The sequence below is a fragment of the Humulus lupulus genome, chromosome 2 (assembly GCF_963169125.1).
Source record: "Humulus lupulus chromosome 2, drHumLupu1.1, whole genome shotgun sequence".
Taxonomy (NCBI): domain Eukaryota; kingdom Viridiplantae; phylum Streptophyta; class Magnoliopsida; order Rosales; family Cannabaceae; genus Humulus; species Humulus lupulus.
Genome location: NC_084794.1, coordinates 32,162,352 through 32,172,449, shown reverse-complemented (window position 1 = coordinate 32,172,449; position 10,098 = coordinate 32,162,352).

Here is a 10,098-nt window from a genome sequence, read left to right as displayed (position 1 = left end):
TGCTCGACCGCCACGACCAAAGGTTTAAAGAGGAACTAGGGTTAAACCCTATTTTGCCGCTTAGGTCGGCTGGTTGTAAATATTTTGTTGTAATTAACCTTTAAATTATATTTTTGGGGTCCCAATGTATACAGTAAACGTTTTAGTGAAATGTTGTGTCTTAACAAAAAAAATTAACCCTAAACCGTTAATCGTACCTAGTTAAACGATTATGGCCAAATGACTCGATTAGCGAGTTTAACACTGTTTAAAATGCACACCGTAACGGTCCCTGGGTAAAAGGGCATTATAGATCATGTCCTGAGCCCTAGAGGTAATCTAGTCACAACCAAAAAAATAATAATCACATAAGATGCAATCCTTAAAAACAAACTCTGGGACCACTCCCGTGCTCTCGGGACTTTCAATCCACCCAACGGGGTAGTAGAACCATCCCCTGAGCCCCCAAAGTCCTCCCAAACCCTAAAATTGTGCTTTGCTGAAATTGGACTAGCGCAAGGGCACCATCCAAGTTAGAGAGCCACCACTGATTTTCCCCTGCCTAGCGCTCCAAAACAGTGCTGGGGGCCTATCCCTACAGCCCAGAATTTCTCTAGTTTTCCCCTGCGTTTTCCCCTAAGTTCAAGTTATCAAAACCTCAACTAAACATAACCCAAACTCACAATTTAACCTCAAAATCTCATTGATGGACCCAAAGGAGTATGTTTTAAATATTTATATAGCAAGCGCACGAATCGTTCCTGTAGAATAGTGATCGTGTAAGCAAGGATGTCAAACCCAAAGGAGTTATCTAAAATCAAAAATAAAACTAGTTTAAATCAAAATTAATAAATTCTAACCTAGCTTCAAAGATTGATGAGATTTGTGTATCAAGAAAATAAAATAAAAGATAATAATAAAGAAATTAAAGACAATATGGTAGAAGAAAGATTATTAAGATAATAGAATCCACAAAATATAAGTTCAATAATATTTATAAGTACATTGATTTCCAAGTTTTAGTAATAGTAGAAATTAATCAAACCATCACTTATTCAAATTAGATATTCTATTTATGCACAAGTTTTTATAAAAATATAGGATTTATCTTCACTTTTAAAATTATAATTTCAAAGTATTTAATGTAAATCAATCTAATGAAATAACAAATAAATCAATGAATATTATTTATAAGGAAAAGCATAATATTTTTGTTCTAAGCATTTTATGTGCACAATTTAATGGCACACCTTAATCAAAGAATATTATGATTATGCACTAATGAAGAACAAAGTGTAAATATGTGCTAACAATAAAAAATACATGATATTTAAGATGAAAGAAGATATTTGAAAAAAGAAAAATCCATAAACTTTGTTGCACAAATAGGAAATCAATATACAAAATAAATACTATTTAATTACATATTGTTTCATCATCACCTTAATAATCTTATGAAGATTAGAAACTCATAACTATAATAGAAAATACAAACAAAAAATTACAAACATAATTTAGGAAAATTTGGAGGAAAACCCTCCAATTGTTCCTCTAAAAATACATAGAAAATTAATCAAAAGGAAGAAGAAGATGAAGAGAATAGAGAGGTTTTGAAAGTGTAGAACTTGTGTAATGTAACCTCCCCCAAAATTAAGCACACCCAAATTGTCTTGAAAATTCCCTATTTATAGTCAAAATGAGAGTATTAAAATAATCAATTTAAGTTAATTAAATTGATTAAATCAATTAAATTAATAATAATATGGTAAATAGGGGTAAATTATAGTGTGTAATGATGATGTTATGGGGTAAAAAGTGTAGAAAAGTTTGGGTAAAAAGGTGGCATTTTTGGCAAATGGGACAATTTGACATTTGTGCCTTTGATGGGCTCAAGGGGACTGTGGCAGCTTTGGCATGTGGAAGGCTGGGAGGAGTACATGGGCTGGGCAAAGTGGTGCAAGGATGTTGGGCCTTGCTGGTGGGATCGAGCCCGTGGGGGCTGGGTTGACAGATGCTTGGGAAGGAGAAAAGGGTTGGGTGATGGCGTGGAGCTGAGCATGAGGTTGTTGGCTCCAGGCGGCTGGGAGGAGTGAAGCCATGGGCCTGGTTGGTTGTTTGGAGTAGGCAGGCGCTGGTGGGCCGACTGGGCATTGTCGTGGGCCAAAGGTGTTGAGAAGAGGAAGCTTGGGGAACTGCTGGGAGGTTTCAGCTGGGCTTCTAACTCACCATTTCGTCATTCTTTTCTTTCAAAACTACCACTTTTTTTTTCTTTTCTCTTCTTTATTTTCAAAGCCCAAGAAAAATACAACATACTCCCTACAAAATAAACATAAATTAAATCAAAATCAAATATTTTCATTTATAAAATAAATCATATTAATTCATTGAAAATATTAATTAAAACTTAATTTAATTTAACATTTAGTTTCAATAAAACACACATTTTTTTTACTTCTAACTAAACACAATAATTTAAATAATTAAACTACACAAAATAACTATAAAAACACACAAAAATATATCAAATCAAAATAAACCCAATAAATTCAAAATTACTTTAAAACTTAATAAATCAATTAAAAACTCAAAATTAAGCAACAATTAGCACATAAAAAGTGGTAAAATAACTCTATTTTGTAGAGTTATCACTCATTAATACACCAACCTCAACAAAACCCAAGTTTTCACTTGATCAAAAACCCACCAAAACACAAAATTCCATGCTTGAGCTTTGAAGCTCAAGAACATGAAGAACTTAAACAGAATTCACAGCAAAACTCAATGAATCCTTACCTCAAACCAATGGTCTGCAACCCCAAGTTGTCCCTTAGCCAAACTATGGCTTCAACCTCCTAATCCTTGAGCTATTCTTCCTCAAAAATCCAAAATCCCCCAAGGTACTAAGAGAGAAGAGAGAAATCGTGTAGAAGGAGAGAGAAAGGAGTTGCTCTGTTGTGATATCCTCTGTTTTGAGGTTTCCTTCAGCTGAAGAAACCAATGACTTAAGCCTCTAATTAGGCACAAAATGACCTAAATGCCCCTTAGCCTAAGCCTTGTCCTCTTAAGCCCTCAAGGGTAAATTTGTCATTTGCCACTTATCCCGTTAATCATAATTAATGTCTCACAATTCCTGTTACTTCCAATATCCTCAAACAATTACCAAATAATTTCCCCATTACCCGATCCCGGTAATGCACTAAATTACCAAACTACCCCTAGGCTCACCCCGAGCCCGATATTTGACCTCGTTGTGACTAAACCGCTACTTTGCTCACTAGGATAGTCTCGTGCCAAATAATCCAAATATATCCACATAATGATGTGGTTCCACACATATATGCCAAATATACCCATAACGGGCCAAATTACGAAAATTTCCCTTTTAATCTGAAATGGGCCCATATGCATATTTAATACACTTAAACATGCATATCATGTCATAATATAATATAACTCACATAACCATGTAATGATACACATATATATCACATAATCACATAATTTTCCATCCTGGCCCCCTAATCAAGGCCCTAAGCCATATTAGGTAATTTAGGACGTTAAAGTGTAGGCATCATCATTAGTCTAACCAATAGGATTAGAGCATTTAAAACTCATCATTTGTAGCATTTTACGTAAATTTTAATGCCCTAAAAGACCCCCCCCCCCCAAGTGTTGTATCGCCTGCTAGGGCTTCAAAATCCCTTCGCATTTTGGTGATGCTATGCCACTTAGGGGGAGACGCATCGCCACCCCCTCTGACTTTGGACCCCTCCAATGGTCCTAAAATTTCTCCAAATGCTACGAAAATTTTTGGGAATGTTTAGATACCTCATTGTATCACATTAGACCCATAAAAGTCACTTTTAGATGCCTTCTACACATTCTCAAGTTTTCACTTCTCCTTAAGTGAAAACCATTAAGTGTTTTGCAGCTCAACGTGTAAACATCTTAACCATTATATTTAACCAATCTCAACATTCTCCCACTTGGTTAAATATAATCCTTTATTCTTAGCTTAATAATTTTGGTACATAAAATAAAGTATCTTTCTTGTACCCCAAAATAAATACGAACTCAATTACTCAGCATGGGGTACAGCTAGGGCTGGGCATTTTTGAGACTGGGCCGACCAAACCGGCCAACCCAACTCAACCCGAAAATGGGCTGACCAAACCAAACAATTGCAGGCCAAAGCCCATTCGGTCAATTAATATTACAACCCGAATTTAATTGGGTCGTCCACAGCCCAATACATTCCTAACCCATACTACCCAACCCGGCCCAACTACCTAACTTAAACTAAACCCTCAAAATATAATACATATTACATACATAATAGATAAACACATTAGACACTACCCCCAGCCTGCCTTGCCCTCTCTTCTCTACGGCTGCACCACCAACACTCCATACCAGAGTTCACGTCGGTCCACTCCTCGGCAAAGCTCCACCAGCAGGCGAAGCTCGCTCACGTCATCAGTCCTTTGGTTCTCCAGTCCAGCTCTAGCTCCTCGGCATCGTCGGCAAAGCTCCACCCGGTCCACTGGTTCTCCAGTCCAGCTCCTCGGCGTCGTCAGCAAAGCTCCACCAGGAGCCGAAGCTCAGATGAAGCTCCTCGGCGGTGCGAAGCTGCTGCTTCAGGTATATATATTATGTAATATATTATCTGAATATATATAAGTATATATATATAAACTGACGTATTATCTTAATATATATATTTATTACTATTAGTATATATAAAACTAACATATATATATATTACTATTATTAAAAAATTTAATTGTATTTTATATTTTTGCTAAACTATGTTATTTTTATACACTAGGAGGATCTGATTTGTACTGTCAATTTGTCAAAGCCTAAAGAAAGAGGAGAAATATTATTGTCAAAGTGTTAAATCTCAAGGAATAGATAGATATATTTTTTCTATAATTATTTTATTAATAGTGTTTTGTTTTGATGATGATTTACGAACATATTGGTTGCTGAAATATGTGATTATTTGTGCATATATTTGTCATATTTTAAAATTGTTTATTTGTTAAGTGCAGAAATAAGTGTTAAATATTATGATATTTGCTCAAAATCATACAATGCAAGTGCTGAAATATTTTGATATTTGCTTAAATAAATTAGTGATGAAATAAGTAATTATTTTTACTATGTGTAATGTAAGAGTAATGGACAAGTTTCTTAGCCCAACTTTCACCCAACTAGGTGAAGTGCATGATGTCGTAGACTTGTGTTTCGAATTTGGATGACTTGTGTTTCGAATTTGGATGACTGTAATATTTGAGTTGTTAAGTACTAACTAGTAGTAGAAACTACTAAGACATTATTTTCTTCATTTTAGATTTTAATTTGATCATCTTTTCTACATTATTGTTTAGATTTTGAATAGATTTTTTTAAATGGGTTATAACCCAACCTAACCCAACTCAACCCAACCCTTAATGTAATTAGTAGGGTTAGGTTATATATTAAAAATGTTTTAAATGGGTTAGAATTTTCTAGGCCGATGTAATTGGGTTGGCTCATTCAAACACCCCCAACCCGGCTAACCCAACCCATGCTCAGCCCTAGGTACAGCTGGCAGACAAGCGTATGAAGAAAGCATACAGGTAGATCGTCTAGCTAACTCTAAAGTGAGTAGCTCAAGTTAAACTTGACAGCTTAGGACAACCAGATAGTCTTCAGATCACCCCTTGCGCCAAAAACTTAGCTCGAGAGGCGTGATGGCCAGATCACCTTCTAGAAACTCTGAACTTGGCCCGTGTTAGGTTAGGTTAGTTCTTCGACATCCAACTCGAAGAAAGTGTTTAGCTCACGGACGCCTGATCATGACGCACAGTGAAGGATCCCAAAAGACTCGAATATTCCTTATACTCTCATTAATGCTCAAATATTATTATGTATTTATTACTCGATTTTAGGGGCATAGAATCAATAGGCATTAATGTATTTATGTAAATGGGATGTTACCCAAAAATGTATGTTACCATATTTATGCACAGTTACCCAAAACCGTCCATGCATAATTCCCTATAAATACAGGGGAAAAGGGACAGAAAGGGGGAGAACATTTTGTGTATACTGAAACTCTGGTAAAATTGTGACAGACAATTTCACGGTGAGAAACAAACAGATTAATAAGAGTCACTCGTGGACTAGGTGGATTTTAACCACCGAACCACGTAAAAGTGTGGGTGATCTTAATACATTTTTGTTATTTCAATTGCAGTTTAGCAAAAGCCTAATATCTCTATTGCCGGATTTCTTAATCCATTGTTGGCGAAAAATCGCATCAATAGATTGGTGCTTTCATTGAGAGCATATTAGGCTTAATTCCCCCACGTAAGTTTCACCTAACATTCACCATGGTGGTCACCCGGTCTATGCGTGACAACAAGACAGAACAACCTGATGATCAGGAGGTGCACCGTGCAGTCGTTTCCACTGGAGAAGGCTCAACTGCTGAACGTCGCCCTAGAAAGCAACATTTGGGCCAAGATGTCGCTGGTAGCTCAGCATCACGCCCACTAAATCCCCATCTGAGATACCTGGCAGCCATTGAGATGGAAAATGCCTAGTTAAGGAGCCATCTTGCTCAGGCTAACAAGAAAATTGAGGAGATCTTGGCTTGATTACCCCTTCCTGCAACCGATGTTAACATCGGAACGAGGATAAGTGGGTCCCATATGTCCCACAGGAATAATAGACCCAATCCTAGTTGCTTAGTCAGAACTAAACCTCCAAGCTCCATACCTTCATAGTGGATCCAGCGAAATACTCAACCTGCTAATACTCATAGGAATCATCGACCTCATGTCCTCATGTCATTCGGTATGTTCAGACTGTGAACCAGAGTTCCATACTTCTGAACAGACCCCACGGAATGCTTAACCTACCAACCCTCACGGGAATGATCATTCAACTCACACTCCCACGAACCATCCTAGCCAAACAGGGTGAGCTGGGACCAATTTGAGGAGGAAGAACACCTCAACAAATCCATACGTGCCACGGTCAGAGCCTCTGACACAGAAAAATGAACCGGTCCTGCCTCCAATCCGGGAAGTTGGAGTAGATCAGGAGCGATCTAATCTAGTGCACCCGATGGAACAAGGATAACTTCACCAATAAGACATCTGCCGTCATTGGTCTGATATCCAATGCCACCTCGCCCACATAGGAATGCTCTAGCTTGAGGGGATGGTAGGAGAAATCCTCCTCCCTCAGTGGACATTTATATTCCGCAGCCTCGCGCTAATAATCCAAATCCCCAACCCTAGCCACGAGTTGTAAGCTTCACTAATGGAAGCTACTGGACAGAGAGCCAGCACAAAGGCAGGCGTGAGAGCGACCTGAGGAATCACTTGAGCTCGGTACAAAGTCTTTGTTCCGACCAACATCCCGACCTATGTGATCATCTGAACTCACAAAGAGGATATCCAATTCGCCATGATGATCTGAGTTATACTCAGCTAAGGGGATATTTTTCTATCGTACGCGAAAATGGGAATGTTCCACCTAACCAAGCTCAAGCTTGGAGGGAAAACAACCCATATAACATGTTGTAGTATCCCATAATATTTACTTAGCTAGCTAGATAGTAGTAGTAGTTAGTATTAGTTTATAGTATGTTAGATTTCGTGGATTTTGGTTCAAACCGGGACTTAGTTGGAAACTCATAGCAACAGTTATAGATTTTATAAGTTTAACCTATAGTTTAGAAATATTAATTATAGCATAAGATTTGATTAATATTGCTGGTCCTAGAAATATATTTATTATAACCTAAGGTTTAGATATAAATAATAAGATCATGACACTTGTCATAATTATATTTACTAAAGATTTAAGTATTTTTTATGAATAGTTTAATTAAAAGAAAGATCTAGAAGCTCTAGAACCTTCCAACACCTGCTAGAATCACGTTTAGACTAAGTCAAGCTGTTTAATCAATTTTAAATATGCTGAAAAAGTGCAAATATGTGTTTGATATATCAACGTATGCCGATATATCGTAGCTATAGGGGCTGATATATCGCCTACGGGAGATACAGAAAACACGTCGACCTCGCACGAATGATCGAACGGGGCTCAGGAATATGGGGGAAGCGATATATTACCTATAAGGGGCGATATATCGGCTCCGTCTCACATTTTTTGAAAGTTTGTGATTTTAAATTTAAAAATAGCCTTAACCACTTAGACCTGCCTTTGAACGATTTTAACCGAGTTCTGGGCGTCTGTTGAACGAAATTCAAATCTTTTTATATTCATTTATTTATTCAAATTAAAAGGGGTTAGTTTCACTCCTTGAACTCTATATATAGGACCTAGTACTCAACCATTTTCTTCATTCTTCAAGCATTTTTTCAGAGCCTCCAAGTTGCTAAGGTTACTATAGAGAGAAACACTTGGGTTTTGGGTTAAAAGCTTTATCACTCTAAGCTTTTCTAAACACCTGGGAAGTGAGATATAGTGAGATTTTGGTATCGATGTTTAGATAAATTCATAAGATCATTCAAGGTATTCTTATCCCTAAGTTCAGTTATTTATGGTTCTTTAGTTTTCTTTTATTTTCTTTTCAGATCCTAACTCTTGTTTATGATTCTTGGTTAGGTATTTAAGTTTCTTGAAACTTAAGGTTCTTTTCGGTAAGTTTCTACTTGGATGGTATAGTTCTCTTTTCATCTTCATTCTTTAGAAATACTCATGGTTTCGCTGTTGGCTTTTAGGAGTGTTCCTATCCCATTCTTGTTCTCAAATATCCTGGTTTGTGGTAAAGAAAATAGTATAGATTTTATGTGTTTATATGTTTATGTTATGATATGTTTTATGCTATGATATATATATAAGAAAAAATATGTCTTGTAGTCATTTGGAGCTTTTAGTTGCTTAGATAGCAAACCCCAATATTTTTATGTCGCTTGGGGCTTATAGTTGCTTAGATAGCAAACCCCAAGAATTTTTATCATTTTCATGGTTTAGAGTTAAGATTTACCCTACCTTAATTAGTAGACAGAGGACCTAGATGGGTTATCATATACTACCATGTGATCTAACCTACCACGATTAGTAGACAGAGGACCTAGATGGTTTATCACATGCCATGTTAATGAGTTAATGGCCATTAATATTGTAGTCCAATATGTTATATATTTTTACAGTCATATGTTTTATTTTATATGTTTATGATTAAGTCTTATGTTTATGATTTCTGTGCTAGTAGATTTTTCTTACTGGGCATTAGGCTCATTCCTTTATTTTTAGCTTGATGCAGGAAAATGAATATAGAAGGCAGAAAAATTCATGGCAGCTTAGCTTGTGTGTTGAGGATGAATGGACTGAATGGACTGCTTGAACGATCGAGGATGGCGTTATTTTTAAGTCTTTTTGAATTATGTTTTGATGTATTTCTGCAATTAGCATTTAATTAATTTAAGTTAGTTTTTATGTATTAAACAATGGGTACCCATACCGTATTTTATATTACATAATTTACTTTGTATTTTTCACAATATTTATTTTGAGGTTTTAAATAAAGTTATGTTATTTCTTATGTATGTTTCCCAAAATAGTAGCTATGTCTAGTAGTTTTAATGGTCCGAGTTCTCATAAATAGTTGGGTCATTACACGTGTACAATAGGATGGGGGCTGATAATCATCTTCTAAATAACCTAGATGTCAAAGATCCAACCCTCGAGCGAATGGCCTTAATGGAAGAACAGATGAAGAGACTTCTATTTGGAAAAGGAGTCGATGAGTCTATTTCCGATGAGGAGTTCGAGCCTTTTGCTCCGAACATTGTGGCAGCTCCATATCCTATTGGCATTAGGATGTCGTGTTAGGGTTTTATGCCCTAATTAAAACTCAATTTCTTTATAATCTCAATTATTATCAATAAAAGAATAGAAATCATTTTTTGACTTGGTCAATCACTTTGCTCACATGTTTTATTTTCATGATTATTTGTTTAATATAAACTTCTATTAAATCCTGAGCATATAGCTAATCGTATTTATAGTGACGTAATCACAGTGGAATATAAATATGATTATATGTTCAAAATAAGTTAGTCCTAAGATTAGTCAATGCATAGGATTTAC